Raw genomic sequence first — 23,864 nt, 5'->3', positions numbered from 1 at the left:
CAAATTATTCTACTAATTGAACTAGGACGATCCTGTCAGCAGTGCAATATTTTCTGCTATGACAGGACGATCCTGTCAGCAGTGCAGTATTTTCTGCTATTGACAGGACGATCCTGTCAGCAGTGCAATATTTTCTGCTATTGACAGGACGATCCTGTCAGCAGTGCAATATTTTCTGCTATTGACAGGACGATCCTGTCAATAGCCACAGGCAGTAACAGTTTTTGCCTCAGAGAACAGCCCTGAAGTTTAACCCCGGGATGTACCGCGCAGCCCTCCCACCCCGCCCCCATGTCACGGTTGAATGGATCGCCCCGTGCTAGCACACTAGCTGCTGACAGCACCAGACTCAGGGGTTCGGGGACAGACCGTTATGGTACCAAAAGGGGTCTGTCAGTGACGAGCCTCTCAAGTCAGAATTTCTTTGCAACTATTCATTAATCTAGAGTCTTTGCTTTCTCTGTGGTCAAAACTATACAAACTTCAGTAAAACTGCTACGACTGCTTAAAATGAATTCTAGTACTTAGTACATAAAAAAGGTCCCCGATGTCATAAATTGTAACGCGGAGAAGCATTGTACAGTACGCAGCTAAATATATTTTACTTGTACGTAGGAACTCTACAGCCCATGTTTTCACCATGTGGTAGCACTATAAGGTGTCCCACTCTTCCACTAACCTGGAATGTTAAACCTCCGATATCCCGACGATAACACTGACAAACACGGTACTTGATGTCACTCAGTGTTCACTTCAATACCCACATACTAGAGAACGGGTACTAGCCTCTACCAGGCTTCGGGAGGCGGCTGGAAAGTAGAGATCAGCCAAATACAGAGATAGCATGCCGGGGGAGTTTGGTCGGCTGGAGAGAACAGTTTGCCGCTCCCGCTAGAGACTGGCGCCAAGAAATCCGAAAATCAATCGCAGAACAATACTATAGATTAGTGAAGCCTATACGTCCGAGTTTTCGACACATTACTACAGTGTAAGAACAGGTTCAGAGCTGACAGCTGGGTGGACTGATGCACTTGAGTCTAACAGGTTAGTTTGGCAGTACTAGTATAGTGAAGCCTATACTATAAGCCTATACTAAGCCAATGCTATAGTGAAACCAATACTATATTGAAGCCTATACGTTCTAGTTTTAATTTCGACACATTAGTTTACTACAGTGTAAGAACAGGTTCAGGATCGTTCAGATCTGACAGCTGGGTGGGCTGATGTTCTTGAGTCTGACAGGTTAGTCTGGCAGTACTAGTATAGTGAAGCCTATACTCAGATAAGCCTATACTAAGCCAATGCTATAGTGAAGCCAATACTATAGTGAAGCCTATACGTCCGAGTTTTCGACACATCACTACAGTGTAAGAACAGGTTCAGAGCTGACAGCTGGGTGGACTGATGTACTTGAGTCTGACGGGGTCACATACTGCGGTACTACATGGCTTAATCTGGGCAAGGCTGCGTGTGTTTGGTTAGTAGGGCTGTCCGCTATCACAGTGTAAAAGATACCCAATTTGATTTGACAAAGTTTTCTCACACAGACACCCTATATACCTCTCAACCCACTTCAGCAACGACAGCCTATTAAATCTGAAATCGTTAAAACATCATGTATATACTACAATAATCCTATTCTTTGCTGAAAGTTGGCTAAAAACGTTTCCAACTCACCCTGGCCGAGGGGGGCAAATTCTACCCTTCTCAAATGTCTTTAGGTGGTTAAAGTTGTAACAGAAATGAAAGTAATGCAGGGCTAGCAAAATAGACTGACTTCTGACATTGTGAAATGAAAACATCCATCTTTGTCCTTTTGATCCAAGGAGTCGACATCGTTCTAAAGCCACCCTGTCAGTTATTCCAAACTATTATCCCGACTTGTTTTGTAAACATGATTCAGACGATTCCATGGTTTACAGAAGAGAAGTCAAACCCTTCAGATATAGTTTTACACATAGCTATAGTTCTAGACAGCTACCTTCATCGTGTAGACTTCAGTTATTTTATACTCTGTTTCAAAGTTCTTTTATGTTTTGTAATTTGCAATTAGCCTCCGGGCACGAATTTGCAATAAACTTTTCTATATTTTGCATTACTGAACGATTTGCCTGCCTCTGGTGCACCTGACAGGAAACGTTAGGGACAACATAAGGACAGTAAAGGCGTGGATAGCATAGCTGACATACCTCTATGTGCCCATGTGCCCCCGAGCGTCTGCAGAAGTCAGCGGCGAGCACCCTCACAGACCAGCCCCGTGTCACCTCGGTCGCCTGGCGGGCCCCTCACGACCTGGCCCCGCTGAGATGGCCACGAGAAACCCTGCCACAGACATAACAGGACACGATTGATGTCTGACGGAAGATAACATAGCTGAGTTAAGCACTGGGTTGGGCAGAGGGAAGCCCCTGAGTGGTAGAACTGCGTGCGTGTGGTATATCCGTCGGGAGGAAGCATTAGTTAATATTTACAACACAATGTGATGTCTTTTTCATATGTAAGACGAAGGTGAAAACGGTACTGAACCCCATAATAGCTAGCGTAGTAGTAGAAGTAGAATTTTTTCCAGACAGTTGTTACCTGTCTCCTGTTACTGTATTGCAATGTGTATTATACTTGATTGTAAAAGCAATTAGCCTTCGGGCATGATTTTGCGAATAAAGTTTCTATATATGAATGGTTTATGTCAACACTGTCGCAAACATAACAGCCAGAACATGACAACAAATTCAGTAAGAATGTATACACGTATCAAGTAAACTATACAAGTAACAAAGCAAGGCTGTACTTGGATGAATGAAAAATTAAAAAAAAAACATGATAGTTGCTTATCACTAAACGGCAATGATCCGAACAGAATGTAACCGTAATGTTAATAGTTATAAAACTAATGACTGTTGTCCTGATAGAGATATTGAAGGCCAGTTATGTTTACTACAGCTAGCATGGCAGGCCAATAATTTAGCCGAACCTATCTAAATTGTCAGGTTGTAGCCAATACATTTGTTGAGAACTCTGGCGATGAAGTTATAAAAAATTACGTCAAGTTTTCCCGCCCAGTATTCTTCTTAACAGGGCATGTTACTGGATATTATGGATATTACTGAAAGAACTCTACAACCAGCCAAAATAGATAGGTCAGAAATAGATTACATAAAGGATAAATCTCGAAAACGTACTGTCAAAAAATTCACCCGCTCAAACTTTGACCGTAAAACGACGAAAATAGCTGAGAAAATACTTCTACTGAATCCTGCACAATATACAAGATAAATAAACATTTGTTATTGAACATAGATGCTTAGAATAACACAAATCGGACCTGAGAAAGCAAAGGACACATCAACAAATCATGAAGTGGACTCGCTGAGTTGTTTGTAGAAGGTATTCTGTCCAGTGCACCTGTTTTAATAACATAGCGGCCAGGTACACCTGTATTTGACCTCGCATCAGGGCCACAATTAAAAGAAAACATACTAGACCAAAACGGCTACTATCAACAGTGTACCGAGAAAATAAACATCCAAATCTAAAACAACACCAAGGAAAACCGCTAGACGTATAAGTTGCATCCTCTTGAGAACTCCACAGCGAAAAGGCTAGCTTTAAGGTAATGTTCAGGATATAACATGATATTGTTTGGGGAATTGCGTTCGCAAAGGATACGAACTGGGTAACTATACAAATAAAGATGTCTATTAAAAGTAGCCTCCGTAGCAGGCTTATAGATCTGGGGGTTTGGTGGTCTTCGGCTGTCTTGTCATAGCCCAGTTCTAAAACAAACGGGGATAATTCAATCAGGCCGACTATGTTGTCTATATGCAATCAGAAAATAGCACATAAAAAGCTCCCAAAGACCCTGAAGACCCCCCAAACCCCCAAAGTTTTTGACATGCTATGGAGGCTATATTAAAAGCTGTTTCTCTATTCTTGGACCTGTTGCAACAAGCTTAGATGTCTTTAAAACTTATCCTTCTCTTAGTTAGGTGATTATAGGAACACCTGTAATGTGGTGCACCCTCCCGACTGTTACTGTTAGATTTGATTCGCAGAAGAAATAGTTAAAGTACGCTCACCCGCATATATTGTGGAGAGGCTAGTAGAATGGACCGTATCACTGACGAAAGGCGAAACGTTCTTCAAAAGGCACTCTGAGAAAAGTTTGCCCACGTATCCAAACTTGCCACTAGCGCTAGCGGTGTGACTGAAAGTCGACAAGCGGTGTCCTTGCAAGTTGACGGGGGCGTTGTGTAATACAAATGTCCGATATGAGGTGAGAAAACGGGGCGCATTGAGTCTACACAATCAAGCTTTGACTTTGCTGAATAGGATCCTATTGCTGACCTGTCACACTTGTACAACGTGTCTATTGAAAGAGCATGCATACAAAAGCCGTGTTGTATAAAGCCGGAGGGAGGGCGATACTGGACGTTTGTGTTGCCCAAATTTGTTTGCCCCGTCTCGGGTTCTTCTGCCGCAAACAATGGCCTGGGGATGGGTTTTACGACATTACGTAATTGTCGTAATAGACACGCCGTTTTCAGGGGTGCCAGAGTATACAGTGCAATTTTACTATATAGTATACAGTTTTACGGAATACAGTACAATTTTACTAGTATACAGTGCAATTTTACGGAATACAGTGCAATTTTACTAATGACGTTGAATGACGTAACCTGGGCCCGGCTTTCCTGGGACGCCGCTGACGGAGCGTACTCACATATTTCTGTGTTTTTCGAGCGAATTTTGACCGTTCTCGTAGATAGACCTTTAGTCAAATCACTACATACTACACACAGGGCATGTTACTGCACAGGGATTTCGAATTCGCTCGAAAAAGACAGAAATATGTGAGTCAGCGGCGTCCACCATCTTGAAACTCAAGGAAAGCAGAGTCCAAGTCACGTGATTTAACGTCATTAGTAAAATTGCACTGTATTCCGTAAAATTGCACTGTATACTAGTAAAATTGCACTGTATTCTAATACGATTGCACTGTATTCCGTAAAATTGCACTGTATTCTAATACGATTGCACTGTATTCCGTAAAGTTGCGCTGTATACTAATACGATTGCACTGTATTCCGTAAAATTGCACTGTATACTAATACGATTGCACTGTATTCCGTAAGATTGCACTGTATACTCTGGCACCCCTGGTTTTGCTGTGGTAAAATTTCTAGCTTATGGATATTGACAGGACCATCCTGTCAATAGTGGATTTCTTCTGTTATTATCCTGTCAATAGTGAAAAAATTATCTGTTTTTGCACTATTTGTACTATTGACAGGATGGTCCTGTCAATAGTGCAAATTTTCTGTTATTGACAGGATGGTAAATAGACACTTTCATCTCTACTGGACCTCAATGTCAAAGCTGCCTGTATTTTACCTATCTACGGTCTGCTAAAAGCACGGCTTGCTTTTGCATCTCGCGGTATTGTTGAGAAAGTCTAGAGTTCTTGATCTTGGCCTCACGGTCAAGGGCAAAGGACTCAACAGTGTGGTTTCCCAAGGTCTACAGGTTTGCTAGTCAAATCAAGACGGTCATACACATGTATGCTTGGAGTTCAGTGGACCAAAGCTGGAAAACAGGCCAGGGACCGGCACTTCAAATGATGTGACATTTCTTCCTTGCGATTTATTTTATGGGAATCGTGGAGAGAAATAGAATATACTATACAACTATAGTTTCACAGTTCTGTGTAACAGCGTGTTACGTGCACAGTTATATAGAGCAATGCTAGCCAATGAAATTCAGTGGACCAAAGCTGGAAAACAGGCCAGAGACCGGCACTTCAAATGATGACATTTCTTCCTTGTTTAATGGGATTCGTGGAAAGAAATAAAAAGTTAAGTACAAACATAGCTTCAACCCTTCGGTGTTACACCCTGTTAGGCCACAGCACGTAAATTTTATGGATGGCATCCTCCGCAGACTCCAAATCTAATGCGAGCGGGCGAAAAAAAAACAAGGCGGGCCCAAAAAAACAAGGTTCCTACAATTTAAAATTTTGACTCACTCATTGTACAAATGGTTTTGATTCAGTAGGAACATCACATGTACACAGCCAGAATCACATATCACTGCATCGAAGTAAGAAACAAAACATTAGATCAGAGCCCTTTCTTGTCTCCTCTCTTCATATTTATCTGCCATCCGGCAACAGACATCTTTGCCCATTTTCGGCCTGTTGACCACTGTCAGTAGGCGACAAAATTTCTTGTTTTTTTCCAAAATCAGGCGAAAATTAATGCACGCGCTGATGTCATCCATGAAAATTACATGCTGTAGCCTTACGTGCACAGCTATCTAGAGCAAAGCTAGCCAATGAACTTGATTACGGATCACAGGCAAAACCCGCGAACAACTTTTATCGCCTTAACCTTAGACGCCATTCGACACTGCCAAGGGCAAAAATCCATTCCTGCCAGGACGACTAAACTATTACCCCGCTAATCAAAACAGCACAGACCGCCTATAATGAACACGATAAAGGTTACTGAGACGGTAAATTTCGTCGTAAAAAAATCAGTGCGTTTCGAATTCGCTTGTAAAAGTTACACATTCAATCGGAAAAAGATACAAGGACGGGTGAAATTAGCCTCCTTCGCAGTCTTGTTGGGCGTTGGCGGTATTTTTTTTTGAGCGATGCGAGTAATATGCCGCCGCGAGGGACGATTTGCTGCCGAGGGAGTTTTTGCCGCGGAGAGAAGGATTCGCGCTCCTTCTCTCCGCGGCAAAAACTCCCTCGCGACGGCATATTACTCGCGTCGCTCAAAGAAAAAAATAACGCCGACGCCCAACAAGACTGCGAAGGAGACTAGGGTGAAATACACATTGCAGAGCGCAAATTAAAGCGAACGAACTTACCGACTATGCGTGATTTCAACCTAGACTCTGTACAGACGGCTGGGCTTAACGTAGAGTCTCCCGATCGCCAGAAGTCTTCTTTCTGTCTCTAAGACTCTAAGGGGGTTTAAAAGAGAAAAGCCTCCTTGCTCTAACAAGCTACTACTGGCTCCAAAGCTCTCACTGTCTAGAGGACGACAATATATGGCTTCAGGGTAGAAACCAGGAGTAACTGTCAGTGAAAACAGTGTTGCAACTGTACAGTTCAACCGTCCTGCTGAACTGAAGTGTCCGACAGTCACAAGTGTAGCGTTGACAAACCCACACAACTGTTACAATCGGAGTCTCTTTTCCGGGAAAGCCGCGCCCACTGAGAACTTCAAAACCTTGAGCTTCGTGACCAGCCCACTGAGGAATGATGTGTTCTCTGCAAAAGTTATTTTGCTCGCTGACGTAATTCATGCACTTGTCAATGTAAAACCCTAAACGATTTTTTTCCTGCATATAAATAATCATGAAAAGGAATGACACCCCACGTGGATTTTCCTTGACAAAATCGTTACGTTAATTGCTAACAGCATTTTCCTGTCAATGTGTAGATACCAGTAGTTCTGGAGAAATGATGTCATTGTAAGCGGCTATATGTAAAAGAAAAAATAATCAGGGTGTCTAGTCGTCTTCCTAGACTGAGAGGGAAGTCAGATATGTGGTTATCTTATAGTAAGGCCACACCAATTTAAGTTGTTGGTTCTCGCATTCGCCTCTTCATTTTTTTCTGATCATAGTGCAAAAAAAAAGAAGATTCTCACGGTTCTGAATCAACTCAAATATGCTCATCTTTTGCCCCCAACAGTTGAAGAAAGTCCTTTACAGCTTTTCCATCTATCAATGCAGTGGTTTGATTAAAAGTTCAAAATCCATTGTTTACATATTACCCCAGCCTTTTATGTTGACTTCACGGCTCCTATCGTAGCATTTGGATACCTAGACCTGTGTTTTTTTTTCGCCCTGTCGCCTCATATATATATTTTCTGAAAAAATCCGAGAACCATCAAATTAAATTGGTGTGGCCTAACAAAGCCCACGCAATGGCACACCCTAGAGCCATGCCAATACTGTCCTAGGCTGCGAATAGTACAAGCTAGTTTTATTCCTTCAAAGAACAGCAGGACAAGTTGGACAGGTGCTATTTTCACGTGAAGATAGCGTGGATTCTTTTGTCACAAAAAATAAGACTTTTATTTGCAAAATCATCCCCGAAAGCTAATTGCTTTTAAAGAGTCAAAGATACTGTACGGCGCAATACAGTAACAGGAGACAGGTAATAATCTGTCTGAAAAAAACTTCTACTTCTACTACTACTACTACGCTTGCTATTATGAGGTTTGACTTCTTCTTTGAAGGCAGTGGATAATGAATAGTCCCACGTTCTGCATAATGAATGGATTTTGAGTTCTGAAAAAATAGACCATCGCTAAAGATATACTGTATGATCTGGGGATTGGTATTATCGAATTTTATCAGTATCTGTCTCACTATAATAACAGGAGATGATGCCATAATTGGCACCCCCCTTCGGGAGTCAGCCAAAACCCGAAGGTCAATGACAACATCCACAAATAAGACCTCACCACAATCGGTACTGGTGCAGACGTTATTGTGTCTAGGGTTAGTCTTGCACACTGTCCGACATAACACTAAGCCTTTCGTCTTCCAAAAATGTTCAACTATTCAAAGCCAAAGTCAATATATAGAATCTCTTACATGATGTGATAGAATGTTAGCCCCGGAGGAATCCTAAGTTGAAAGGGGGAGTATAGGAGCTTCGGTATGTGCTTTTGCTCTAGGGTGGCTACTAGCTAGGCTAAGGCCATGTTGATTTGATTATATGGATGACATCCACGCGCGCATGGAAAAAAAGTGTTTTCGACCATACTGTAAATCGTACAAAGTAGCTGCAAAATGAGCAAATATTTGCCGCAAATTAAAAAACAAATATTGGAAAACGATACTTATGTCGCAGAATGCCAAATCCATTCCAAAGGACAAGAAGAAAATGTAAAGGAATGAAAATGAAGAGTCTATTATTCACCATGCCAATAAAATATTACTCTGTGTTTAGTCATTTGTTCAACCTTCATGACCACCTAGATTTCATAATGAAGGCAACTTTTTTTTGCCAAACTTTTTCTTATTCGCACGCTCGCACAGTTTTGGGGTTCCCAGAGGCTGTCATCCATATAATCAAATCAACATGGCCTAAAAGAACTTGCCACATCGCGGTTTACCATGGTAGACTGACTAATGTGAACCATGTGACCGACCGTGGCATCATGGCGGTCACACCTGCGACTTTCCTGACAGTCAAGGTCACGGGAAAGGTCAGAGGATATGTCAAAGGTCAAACGTCTGTTGACACATTTCTCCCCACAGGGTTTTTTTCTGTGTAAAATATCACACGCCTTGGTATAACCGTTATAAACAACATTATCTACCTAATGATGGGGGATGTCCCTGAGAGAAGACTCAAGAAAGATGCTGTCTTTGTCCCCTACCGTTTTCCTTTTGTACTGCAGCTTCAAATTATTTATGATCCATGGAGAAAACCATGCTAACCAGAGGCAAAGGTATAAACTCAACTAGAAGGTAACATTTCCAAAGCGAATGCAGAATGTTTACCTTTGCATATGGTCTGCTCTGTTAATTCTCACTCAAAGACATTCATATATATGTTCAGACAGGACTCTAAATCCCTCCTGCTATGAAATTGCAACATGATGTAACCCAACACTAGTAACCATGGTGACAGACGTCTGATTCAGGTCGTTGACCTTATTTGTTTGGAGATGACGAAAAAGAAACACAGCAAAAGTAATGTTTTCCTTCGGTATAAACATAATTATTTTAGCTAGTTGACTTATGATGCAGAATGATAATCTCTGAAACCAACCCGTCTTTATTATTTGCTGGACTGTTTTCCTAGTGTTCCCTTCCTTGATTGACAGAAGAAAATCAAAACAACGTGGCCGTTTTCACGGAATGTTTCACCGGGATAGTTCTAATTGTGTCGACAGTAATGGCGAACACATGGCATTATCTACATTGTTAGGGTTGTCTGAGGTAAAAAGGCTTACGGGGATAGACGTCTCAAGTTTATATTTCTCTCACATACTCAACTTATCACTGAGGATACTGTAGAGCTAATATAACATAACATAACAGCTAAAATAACATAACAACTTTCCGTTTCTTAACCGTGTAAGTGGGCAATGTTCATATCATCTAACCCTTTGGGATATAATAATAATAGTTTATTTGCAAAGAAAGCCAGAAAGCTATATGGCTATATATATATATAAATATATAATTACAGCATGTACACAACATACGTAAAGAGAAACAAGTGAGTTACCTTTCTCTACCGATATATTTCAAATTCTTCCTTCTTTCATCTATCATGCGTTCTTTGTCATTATTTCTTCCTTTCTTCCTATCTTCTATGTTATCCTTTTTCTTACTTGAGTGCCTCGTCGCCACCCATTTTGACGCGTAGGGGTGTACACACCGATTTTGCCCGGGTGTGAAATGACATAGAAGTTACAAAAAAACCTACAGTGGGGGTCGCTGGAAGACAGACGTAGAATGTCCAGACTGTGCATGATGTACAAAATAACTAATAAACTGGACGTACCAACCACTAAGTATCTGATACCAGCCCAGAAAAGAATACAAGAAACAGTCATGCCTTCAAATAGCAGAGTTACGTTATCAACCAAGAACTGAGGTACGTCGATGAAGGTTAGACATCCAGGTAATACGATACGCCAAAAAGCAGTTACTCAAGCAACTGGATATGATTACCAAGGACTGAGGTATTAAAAAACTCGTATTTCACCAGAACTATCGTAGACTGGAACTCGTTTCCACCAAGCACAGTTCGGGCACCATCATCACTAGAAAGCTTTAAACAACTCCTGCAATCAAATGTGCAAAGATTGAGTGTAACAAGTCGTTCGGTGTGATATAGCTAGCTGCCGCCGTGCCGCGTGCCTGCGAAGCTGGTGTGTTACGCCGAAGGGCGGTTATACCGGCTATACTGATACAGATACAGATGCAGAAGTTACACAAGTGGTAAAACTAATGGACGTCGAACCTGACATGGTGTTTGCGTGGCCCCTGTACCAGTAGGGGTAAAGGTCTGAACTGTTACATCCCCAGACACACTGTCCTGTTCCTGTTCTTCACATTCACGCTAAGACCCTGATAACGACGAGTCCATGTGTGTGTGTCTGACAGGGAAAACTGGGACGCGAACCCGTGCCCCCTGGTTGATGGACCGAGACCTTGTTACAATGCCCCCAAAAGTAAAACACTCTAGATCTGTAGTGTATAGAAAGATCTCAGCCTGTTATTAACGGTGGCAGAAGACGTGGATGTCAGATTGTTAAAGGTTCAAGACAGGACCGATAGTCGGGCCGTTTCATTTTGAAGGCACTGTATAAAAGGGCCTTGAAATGCCAAGCAGAAATTTGAATGATTGATAGTAACTTTCGAATTGAGAGTGCCTGATCTACAATATCAATCAAAGTTTTAACGCATATATCGTATATAGATTTTGTTTTGTTTAAATTGTTTAATGTTTATGTGTCCCTGGGCCCTCCGAGAAATCAACAATTAACTGTTGAAGAGGCCACCCAGGTGTTCAAGATGAAATAGATAAATAAAATATACCTTTTCAATTTCATGTTCACCTGTACTTAGCCCGATAGGGCATGAATGTACAATAGAGGTTATCTATAATATCCTGCACACTTGGATACTACTTTGGGCCAAGTGTGAGTCTGGCATCCAGGCCGTACGACTGATGTGAACATGACAGCCAAACGTATCTCACACCGGTATAACATATCGCTGACAGAGCCTGTCCCCTGTCCCTTGCTATTAAAGGCGTGTCATCAGGGGATAGTCTCTGTCAGCGATCCGTTATACTGTGTGTGCGACACGCACGTGAACAATGATGTCTCTGTCGTCAATTCTCCAGACTTTGTCCTTGGAAACACTAGAGCGATCTGAATTGGCGGATTGTCAAGGGTGTCTGTGACACATACTGTACTGTGAACGACTGATCGAGCATATAGGACATTCACTTTGGGCCAAAGCAATGGTTTGGTGTATTGTAGTTCTCTCCCACGCTTCTTTCTAGATCTGCAAGTCAAGGTGAGAAATGAAGATAAACAAAAGGCAAAGAGAAGTCGATTTGGCAAACTCGTTTACGTGCTTTAAGTCACTTTTACACCGGAGGCGGAATGAGGTAGAATGCCGTCTGAGTTCTGACTGAGAATTCTTTGTATACTAGTATCCCTAGCTATCCGCAGTGCTAGTATTCTCAAAACTCGGAGTGCCTTCCAAATATTCGGACCTCCCTTGAATGCGATCAGAATGCTTCGAACGTTGTTGGAATACTTTAAGAATATCAAGAATGAGCGGGAATGCCTTCTGATTAAAACAAACCTTTGGATATCCCTTGGATATTCAAAGTGAAGTGCATTCTTAAATGCATTTCTGCATTCCAGATGTGATACGAAAAAGTCGCGCATCTTTCATATTAATTGCTGAACAGCCATCGATGTCTGCATAGTAGAAGAGAATGAAGCATTTATTATTCTACTGATGTTAGAAAAAACGTCTCGTCATTTCTTCAACCCTTAACTGAAGGGAGTCAAGAAACAAACAGTTATGTCTCTGTAGCCCTTAGTTGTATGGTGTAGAAAAGACGTCTCGTCATTTCTTTTTTTTTCAAGATTCAAGATATCTTTATTGAGCTATCGCAGTGAGAATATCACTGAATTGCAGTCAATTTACAGACAATTTGTTTTAAAAACGCTCACAAAGACATTTAATATTACACATAATTCTGAATCCTTTAACTGACTTCTTCAACCTTTAACTGAAGGGAGCCAAGAAACAAACAGTTATGTCGCTGTAGCCCTTAGTTGTATAGTGTATATATAGTAGTGTGGGAAACGTCCACACACCCTGGCTGTCACAATCAGTACTAACTCGGGATTACAGTCCGGAGACTGCGGGCTGTCTCAGCGCCAGGGTAGACCCAGCTGAGTCAAAATAAATCAACTCAGCTCCTCCCTGGGCTAATTGCTCTGGGCACGAACGAACTTGATAGAAAAAACTTCTCCAGGCGATATGAATGAACTAGAGTTCCACGATCTCATACCTTCGTCAAAGAATGTAAACCTTTATAGCTGACGAAATATAGATCATCCCCCTGATTACGCAAATTGTTCCTCATTTGCATGAATTATATCAGTTGATCATATTCTTCGCCCAAAGACAGTTTTATCTTATCAAAGAAGGCCATATGCATTCTAGCATTTCCTCATTAATTATGCAAATAAGACGCTTATTTGAATAAGTTATGTTTAATGATGCTCACATTCCCTGACGATCTTTGTTGTGTATTTATTAAACGTTGTGTGTGTGTGTGTGGGGGGGTAGTACACTGGTACTAAGGTGTTGGGGATTTTCTTCAAATAAAGACGATTTCCTGTATATATGGAGCTGACTTTTTGCTTCATTTACCAGCTAGGCCTCGTTTGCTATTGTCTATACTCAAACAGGTTTCTAAGTTGCGTCAAGCTTGGTGTCTTCTCTAAGCTGAACAAAGACGTTTGTCACGCAGGTCACAGGCGTCTCTGCCAAGGTCCTGGGGCTCAGACGATTTTTCCGTCCATCATCACGTTACCTAGCAACGCCCGTGACTTCTTCACCACCTCACAGATCCTTGTCTATCCCAGATTTCCTCTGATGAAGCATCTGGATTTTCCGCCGGATAAAATTTGTTTGGCCCCGACACCCATGGGCTGGGCGCTGTGTGTATTTTGGCAGATGATCCGTGACTTTGATGGCGACAAGTATTTATCGTACAACTTGGCTGTGGTTCAGATTTGAGGATAATAAGCTTAAGACTCCCTCTTGTCGGTCGCCTGGTACCCAGTCTGATTCGTGGTCGGGGCCGCAAGAGCTCTGTCCCGCCCGCCTCACATAGGTTTCCCGGTGTGTGTTTCACGAGAGATTGATTAGCCCTCCACGAAATCCTCAAGCATACTGTCTCTTATTCTCCTCTGCGTAACACTCCTACCGGGACGGCCTGTTGCACTGGGCGGGGGAAGCTATTGGAGCCCCCGAAGGCACAACCTGCCTGAACACCCCAATACCCCCAATCACGTAAGACTGGATACCAAGCTAAGGCGGTCGTAGTCAAGTCTGGCTGTCTAGATTGACAGATGGATTCGCTACTTACTCTCCAAGCAGACGTTTGGCCTTCGGCTTATTTTTGGTGGCGTGGTTTTATTCAGCCTTTTCTATTGAGCCTTTTGTACTTTGTATTTTTTTTTACGCCAGCCCAACAAGGTGGCAAGTGGTAACTACCTCAAATGGATAAGGCCTGAAAAAAAATGTCTTGCAGCCACCGAAAGATCTTCAGTGGAAAATATTCGCTATTGAACAGAAAGTAAAAAGTGATCTCGAACCAGTTTAGCTCATTGAAGAGCTAATCTTCCACTGGTCGTGACAGAGAAGACAGACGCTATGTACAGTATTTATGGGTTCATTGTACCTGGGAAATTCCCCTAGCTCTTTTCGACAAGCACAATGAACAGTGGACCACGGTTAACGAAGGACTGCGACCCTAAACAGTAGCGTGCATGTCGGGTGAGCGACATCAGCCGGGATTCGAACTCCCAACCTCTTAGTCCAGAGGCAGGATCGCTAACCACTGGACTACGCACGCTACTCGGGGAGACGGTTCAATCTGTCAAATAATCTCCAAGCAGATCCTAGGGTCGCAAAAGACAGGTTTGGCCAATTTGATACTGTCTTTTGCCACCCTAGGATCTGCTTGGAGATTATTTGACAGAATGAACCGCCGACAATGATCTAAGACAAGCCTTTATTAACTAGAAAGGCCAATATTTGCTTTGGAGCAAATACAGCGATGGGTTCACCACATTTTACCACATGGCAGGGAAAGAATGAGAAACACAAGGGAAAACAATGATTTACATTGATATAACTATAATATGAAGTAACATACAACTAAAACAACAGTTGGATAGCTATTCCCTACTTTATTGGTTAGGATTTTTAATTGCATAATGCAAACTGTTGATTTTCAAAAAAAAAAAAAACGTTCATGCCCCGCATTCCAATGCTGGAGCAGAAAAGCTTGAAATACCTACCAAAACACTTGAATACAGACATACTGTCAGTATGGAAATACTCTGTGCAGGTGTTAATCAAGTTAAATCCCAACAGCCAATCAGCAAGAAATGCTCTGTGCAGGTGGAAATGCTCAGTGTGCAGGTGTTAATCAAGTTAAATTCCAACAGCCAATCAGCAAGAAGTATAGAGGAAAGCTGCATGCCTATTGGTTGATGCCCTGCATTCCATTGTGATGACTCATGCCCAGACGTGGTAAACATGGCACACTAACACAGTAATACATTAGCTATAATACAGACCAAAAAACTCAAATAAAACCATTCTAAAAGCCTGTATCACAAACATTTAAAAACGCCTAGGGGTATTTGCCCACTGTACCTCCATACCAAATTTCAGGACCTTAGGCCCTAAAATGAAGAAGCTGAATCCATTTAAAAAATGGCAGGAGGAGAAGGAGAAGGAGGAGAAGAAACATCAGAAAAAGCAATATGGTTTCACCACACCACTTCGTGGTGTGGTGAACCCATAACAAGACAGATGAATTTTGCAGGACACATAGTACCACTATCCCAAGAATGAATGCCGTTGGTTGCGATCGTACTAAGATCGTAGGACGATCGTAGGACACATGTAAGAAAAATATGTTTTTTTTATAAGGTTGATATTTGATTTGAGAGGAAAATTAACACTTTTGAACTATGTCTCCGTATATAGGTGGTCTCCAGACGTAAAATGTACATACCAATTGGCACACTCGTCCCCCATGTTTCATTTCCTTATGACGTCTCTTAAGCTAAGTATTTTCAGTGAAAACACAGTACTAATCATGTAAAGGAGATCATACAATAAACCATGCATTCTATTAGCCTGGTTACCGAACCTATTATAGCTCCCGAGTCCTACAACCTCTCCGCAAATAGCTCTGGGGAGAGGCTGTTGGACTCGGGAGCTATAGTAGGTTTGGTAACCAGGCTAGCATTCTATGGCCATCTCCAGTCTAGTTTTACACAGAAAACAAGACCTTACCTCTGATATAACAGAGTGAACTTGGCCTCCCTTTCTGCTGACTCCAGTCGTTTCTTCACCACCTGTCCCTCCCGTAAACACCCACAACAGCACGACTGTTTCCTCAGATATCTACCGACCCGTACTGTGGTCCTACACCTTACCTCAGGCCCCGTCAGACCTGGTTAGTTCCCCTCCCCCGCTGATGGCTCATTGCCAATGTTACATGTTTCTGTCTGCACGGTTTATACAAACACCGGTAACTCCATTACCCACGGCTGTCAGCGGGAACCGCACAGCCGGCCGCGGGGTTGAGCCAAATCCTTTCAAACATTGCTATGCCTTAAACTTGGTTATGCACAGTTGACAGGTCTGCGAAGAGTAAAATTCATAGAAGCCCGCTTCTACATGACAACAAATATTGGGTTCAGGTAGCCAACATCAACTTGCTGATGATTCTGCTACACTGCAGTATTTGGGCTGTAGAATTTGGACCATTGCACACCGGGGCATGCCCCTACTCTTTTTCGAAAGGTGTGGTGGGCTCTTTAACGTGCTCGAGGAGTGGCTCTCCCCAAACGCGGGACCTCCAGTTTACGTCCTATCCGAGGGACGTCCCTAACCGAAGCTAGGTACTCATTTACACCTGAGTGAAGTGAGGAAATTCGTGCAAAAGATCGGTGACATGGGTGGGGACCTCTAGAGCCGAACGCGCTACCGCTGCGCCACACGACCCCACGACTCCTTGAGCTGCCACATACATGAGACGTCAGGTGCTTAGGGCTAGGGTTAGGGTTAGGCTCGGTATTAGAGTTAGGGTTAGGATCATTGTTCAGGGCTAGGGTTTAGCCTCCGTAGCAGGCTTATAGAACTGGGGACTTGGTGGTCTTCGGCTGTTTTCTGATTAGCCCAGTTCTAAAAAAAACGGGGGTAATTCAACCAGGCCGGCTATGTTGTCTATATGCAATAAGAAAATAGCACATAAAAGCTCCCAAAGACCCTGAAGACTCCCCAACCCCCAGTTTTTGGCATGCTATGGAGGCTAGGGTTAGACTAATTTTAGTCTCCCACATCACGATTAAACCCCTCCCACCCCTTGTCTCAGGTATATTGGAAACCCCCCAAGTAGTGTCGGAGTCACGTATTTGGTAGGATCATGTATTAGTGACTGTGGTCTATGAAACAATGGACATAATCTGTGATATACTACGTGACACACAATGTGGTAGTGTGCCCTTTGGAAGCGGATGAACAATATAGGGGCTGAGAAGAGAATCTATCTATTAATCGATCAATAAATCGACCTGTTAGCTAAATCACCATTAAATCAATCAATCAATCAATCAATCGATCAATCAACCAATCAATCAATCAATCAATCAATCGACTGACCGTCAAGGTAGTCAACCAAGCAACCAAGCAAGCAATCAACTAACCAAGCAAGCAAGCAGCCAAGCAAGCAAGCAACTAACTAACCAAGCAAGCAACCAACTAACCAAGCAAGCAAGCAACCAAGCAAGCAAGCAACTAACTAACCAAGCAAGCAAGCAACCAACTAACCAAGCAAGCAAGCAGCCAAGCAAGCAAGCAAGCAACCAACCAACCAACCAAACAACCAACCAAACAAAGCAAAAAACAAACAAATAAACAAACAAACAAACAAACAAACAAACAAACAACCAATCAACCAATCTAGCAAACAACTGTTAGTAATTCAACATACTAGTACAAGCAGAGCAAGAGACTTATTGAATCGGACATTCAAATCAGCAATATGTAACTATAACAGTCTGGTATGAGACACAAAAGTTGTAACTGAACTAAACCCGACACTCGTGCAAATCAGCTACATCCTTTCAGTCTCGACAGAAGTTAATCTAAGCTGGTTAGACTGTAACAAACTGTATCACAAAATCTCTGACACCGTGCAAAGAATTTCACCAATGTCTTTGTTTGCCAGAAGAAGTTGTCTGACACGAATTTGCAATCAAAATTCTTCAACAACAGTCTTTAGCTCTCCCCTGGGCATCTTTGATTTGAAACACAATCTATGAACGCAAGGATCTTGGGCCGATGTGAAAATGAATTTGGAAGGGCTTTTGGCGCAGATTATTGTTCTTTTGTGCCTAGGCCACAGCAAGTAATGTTTATGGATGACATCAGCGCGCGCATTGATTTTCGCCTGATTTTGACCAAAAAAAAAAGAAATTTTGCTGCCTTCTGACAGTGGTCACCATGCCGAAAATGGCAAAGATGTCTGTTACCATGCTGGAACGTGGATGGCAGATAAATATGAAGAGAGGAGACAAGACAAGGCTCTTATTTATTGTTTTGTCTTTTACCTTGATGCAGTGATGTATTTCATTCCTATCCTTTTATATGTGATGGTGGCTGTGTATATTATATGTGGTGTTCCGACTGAATCAAAACATTTTGTACAATTATTACATACTTATTTTTCAAAGTTGTTTCAGTGACAAATGCATGTTGCAATAGTTGGCAGTAAACTTAGGACATTATACCATTTCTTGTTTAAAAGTTGTCAACATTTGAAAATGTAGGAATCTTTTTTTTTTAACCGCCTTGTTTTTTTTCGCCCTATCGCATTATATTTGGAGTATGTGGAGGATGTCATCCATAAAGTTTACTTGCTGTGGGCCCCTATGCCAAAATTGTCTAGGTCAAGTACATTCTCATTATCACACGCAACCTCAACTTCCACAGGTGCAGCTCGCGACCACCCCGGTTCGTGTACGAATCCACGGTCAACAAATTTTCTGCTAGTTATGCCGTGTCGGACGTCGAATGAACGTGACAAAATCGTCTGCGAGATACAGCTCAGAAGGACTGAAATATGTAGACATGTTGGAGGGCCATTCTATGTCAAGACTGTAGCTAATATTAATATTAGATCGTAATAAATCAGTGTCTTTGTTCCTCGTCCTACCCCTTGAGGATTTTAACGTTTCTTTCCTGCATCCAAACCGTGTTTAAGGGGCATTATGTAGTATTTTTAAATTTGCAGCAAAAATGAAATATTTGAATAGAAAAAAAATGTTATCATCTTCATCTGTGTTGGTAGTTACATGTTTAGAGTTAAAACTTAATATCCAACACAAAATATTTTCTCACTTAGAGCTTTCGACCAGTCACTCTGGTCTTCCTCAGTAGACTGACCCAGTGAGGCTTGTCACGTGGCTTCTTTGGAGTGTTGAAAAAAAATCTTACTGTTATTGAAATTTACTTCAACTTTTTCAACGTGACATATTTGTGCAGTTATCTTACATTTCTAACGTGTATGGTTGGTGCTAAAAAAAGTAAACATGCGGCACACTCAATCTATGGTCGACCCCACCACAAGCTACCATAATGTAAAAACATGGCTAACAGTGGTGTTTCCAACTTTTAAATACACTCGTAAGACATCATATTGGCACTTCCTTATTGGCATTTATTTGCAATGGAGTAGAAAGTTGACTTTTTGTATCATCCTAAATGTTACATAATGCAGCTTTAACCAGCCCGACGTCATCACTACAATCCGTTATATAACGGCAGCTGTGTGCACCTGACGGGCCTATGACCTACTGACCTCAGGTCATGACCTATTGACCCCAGGTCACCAACACAGCTACGACACGGCTGTGTCATTGAAATGTGATTGAGCGTCCATAACTCACGGTCAAGGTCACACACGAAAGTCAGTAATAACCATTTTTTTACGGATGACGATAAACTTCGGTATGAGATACCATGTGGAGTCAAGACGGTGGTTCATCTGTAAGACACCACAGGACAAGATGTTGAGAACAAGTGGTAAGACACTTTTGGCAAGTTGACGAACTGAGGCTTGGATGTACACTGTACAAACCAGGTTTCCCAAGTTTCGGCCTGGCATCTTGACTAACGTTTGAGAGGTATGATAGAATCTGATGGCAAGAGAGACGGGGAAAAGAGAAGAAACAAGAAAATCCACATCATGAACAGAGTGAGAGAAAATCAGAAGAAAAGAGGTTAGTGCATATATAGACAGGAAATATCATGCCTTCTAATAAAAATACTAGTCCCATCTGGGTAGTATTCCTAAAACTAACCTCCGTTTTAACGTCCTATCCGAGGGATGTCTTGTCCCTAATCAAAGCTAAGTACTCATTTTCACCTGAGTGACGTGAGGAGAGTCGTGTAAAGGATCGCGGTGAGAAGGTAGGATTCGAACCCAGGACCTTTTGGCTCTGAGCCTAACACCCTACCGCTACGTATACGCCACACGACCGCAGAAAAGATGGATAAAAGTCTGGCACAGGGAATGACATCACCTGCGGCATTGGAAGACTTCTCTTAACAACCAGCCCACCCGCTAGCTCTTCTAACTTGTGAAGTTGTCAAACTTTTTTCATTTTTGTTTATTGTTCCAAGACAAGACTGACGCTGTGCACCCAAGGCCACACCGCCTTAATTTTATGGATGACATCCTCTGAAGACCCCCAAACTAGTGCGCGCGGGCGAATAAAAAAAATCCGGCCAAAAATAAAAATGCTACTAAACCAGGGGAATGCAAATCTGGTATTGTGAATTTGCGTCAGTACATAGCGACGTACACAAGTCGGCACATATATATATGCTGGCTTTTTGCGGAATTTACGAGTCGTCACTGTACGGTATGTACTGAGTTCTTGAGTCGTGGAGCTTCGATTCGGTAGCCTGGGTGCCATCCTCCAGAGTTACCGCCGGCTCCGTATTGTCGCTAACTACAATGGACTACTCAGGCCTAGAGCCAGGCCAGAGCCTCGGTAGACGTGAATTTTTTTTTTTCAGAACAGGTGAAAATCAATGCGCGCGCGGATGTCATCCATAAGATTAAGTCGGTGTGGTCCAACTTGGTACTCCCACAAGTACACCATCCGTAATCTTTCCATGTCTCACCCACAGCGTACAGAGTTACATGTCCTTGTACGCCGGCTGTTGTTATACCTTGTAAGGTACAGAACACGGTGTGAACTAATGCCTTTCCCACCTGTTGGGTGTAAACACGAGATGCCCGTGGCAGGAAATGCCCGTGGGACTTTATAAATACCCGCGTGTTTGATAGCTGACAGCGGCGGGGATGTTGTATAAACGTACGGTCTGACTATTGCAAGGACAAGCTGTTCGGTGGAACCATGGAGGTAGAAAAAAAGAAACTCAACCTGGTTGACTTACAAACCGCCAAACTTGGGGTGGTGGTCTAGTACAGGGCTCGAAATACTGGGTACATGTGCACCTTAGTGCACCCAAAATTGGGTGCACTGGTGCACCCAAATATTTTGGTAGGTGTTTTTGTGCATATCAAATGTCTAATAGTATACAGGATATTCTTGGCATGTAAGTGTCAGACAAAGAATAAAATCTTTGCTGTAGGACCTGTGTAAGATTTTGAAGTTAGCTCCCATTTCAGATTCAAGCTCAGAAGAGGAGCAGTAAGATCTGTACATACATTTTGTAGGTTTTGTTTTATATGGTGCACCCAAAAAATTTGTGCACCTAATGTTCTTAGGTTGGGTGCACCTATTCCCAAAAATGAATTTCGAGCCCTGTTAGTAGTAGTCTCTACCAGAATACTGGCTATATATAGGAGAATATTTGCTAATTAAGAAAGAAACAGCCTCTCGCGGACTGACTCCCCTGGCCAATTTTACCGCACCTTAATGAAAACAGCAGTAAAAATCTGTAGCTACATGTAAAAAAAACTAGAACATATGTCTAAGTAGCCATCCGCAATTATTACTAATATTTGGCATACCTTGAGACGGGGAAGTATTTCTACTTTAACTGAAAACATGCTGACATGTCATCTGATAAATATGTGTACATATAAACAAAAAACACATCATTGAGACATTACTATATTTCCTGTAACACCTGTTTTTGAATTGTCGCCGACGGTCAAAAAGGGAGCTAAGAAACTACCACAATCACACCGGCATTAACTAAGACCGCTAACATATTAGCTTTCCAAATGTAATAAATTTCAAGATCATATAGTTCCCACGGTTTTTAATTTCTCTTATCTAAGAACTCCATCTGTGCGGCGTAACATTGCTCTTTGGTGTTGTTGTTTCCACATAACTCTTCAAATGGGAGTACTCTCTGGTCCCCACATACTAGAGGAAGTGCCGAACATATCTGTATATACAGTCCATTGTTTAAGAGATATGTTTCTGTGTTCATATTTTAAGTTCTGGACTCGGTAACTCACGTAAGTAAGTAAACACTGTATATATCTTGGCAGATGTTCTTTTCTTTGCCAATGTGGCGTAGGAACATAGATTGGACGTTTTTAGACCATTTAGCACATACATATCTGTATATACATATCTGTATATACAGACCAGTTCATTGTTTGAGAGATACGTTGCGTTTTTTTGTGTGTTAAGTGATTATGAGTACATATTTCAGTTGTGTCATGGTAGGCCATGTTGATTTGATTATATGGATGACATTCGTGCGCGCATGAATTTTCGGTCGTTTCAAAGAAAAAAAGTTTTCAACCATACTGTAAATCATACAAAACAGTTTCAAAATGAGCAAATATATATTGTAAGTTGGAAAAAAAACATTGGAAAACGATACCAATGTCGTAGAATGCCAAAATCAAACGAAAAAGACGAAAATGTAAAGAAATGAATGTGAAGACTAGATTATTCACCAAACCATACTCTGTGTCGTTTGTTCAACCTTCAAAACCACGTAGATTTCAGGGTCTTCGGGAGCTTTTATGTGCTATTTTCTGATTGTATATAGACAACATAGCCGGCCTGGTTGAATTACCCCCGTTCAGAAAACAGCCGAAGACCACCAAACCCCCAGTTCCGTAAGCCTGCTACGGAGGCTAGGTAGAGGCTATGATAAAACCACCTGCATGCAACGAACTAAACATACTCCAAACATTAGGCCATGTTGATTTGATTATATGGATGACATCCGCGCGCGCATGAATTTTCGGCCGTTTCCAAAAAAAAAAAGTTTTCAACCATACTGTAAATCGTAGAAAACAGTTGCAAAATGAGCAAAGATATACCATAAGTTACAAAAAAAAATTAATAAAAACTATACCAATGTCGTAGAATGCCAAAATCAAACGAAAAAATAAGAAATTGTAAAGAAATGAACTTGAAGACTAGATTATTCGCCAAACCATATTCTGTGCCATTTGCTCAACCCTCATGACCACGTAAATTTCATAATGAAAAGAACTTTTTTTTGCAAAACTTTTTTTTATTCGCACGCGCGCATCAGTTTTGGGGCTCCCGGAGGATGTCATCCATATAATCAAATCAACATGGCCTAACGCGAATAGTCTTGCCGTCGCAGCCATGGATCACATATTAACGTACCGCTTTCTTGGAGCCTTGTGTCTCATTTCTTTCGTTTTGACAGGTACGTACTTTGACGTTGTAAAGTGTCCGAAGTAAGTATATAGGGCCGTATATACAATGTAGGGCCGCAATTGAGGAGGACTGTGACTATATCCGGGTTGTGAGTTGTGGGGTGTGGTTGTATTGTTGTCGGTAGCCTGGTCGGTAGGTAGGATGTATAGAAGTCTACACTTGTACCTGTCGAATTAATGCAAATTCTACAAAATTGTTAGGCATGTTTTAGAACAATGACAATGAACTTTATTGTATATTATTCACGCCCTACATATACATGGGCCAAATGCACTATGTTAGATTACTGAGGTATAAGGGTAGGAGGAACAATTAGCATTACTATGCTACATCTATATCTAC

At 41.9% G+C, this 23,864-nt stretch overlaps 1 long non-coding RNA gene across 1 annotated transcript in view; it reads right to left on the bottom strand.

The window, feature by feature from the left end:
• The window catches only part of LOC109487788, a 29,544-nt gene that overhangs the window by 2,029 nt on the left and 3,651 nt on the right, over positions 1-23,864 (bottom strand). The window contains exon 2 of the long non-coding RNA XR_002141280.1: positions 2,190-2,322. This is a non-coding gene — a long non-coding RNA (uncharacterized LOC109487788). The remainder of the gene's footprint in view (positions 1-2,189; positions 2,323-23,864) is intronic.

This window comes from Branchiostoma belcheri, unplaced genomic scaffold, assembly GCF_001625305.1.
Source record: "Branchiostoma belcheri isolate BF01 breed outbred unplaced genomic scaffold, Haploidv18h27 scaffold9, whole genome shotgun sequence".
Lineage (NCBI taxonomy): Eukaryota > Metazoa > Chordata > Leptocardii > Amphioxiformes > Branchiostomatidae > Branchiostoma > Branchiostoma belcheri.
Note: the sequence above shows the minus strand (reverse complement) of the source record. Positions and strands in the feature narration are given on the sequence as shown.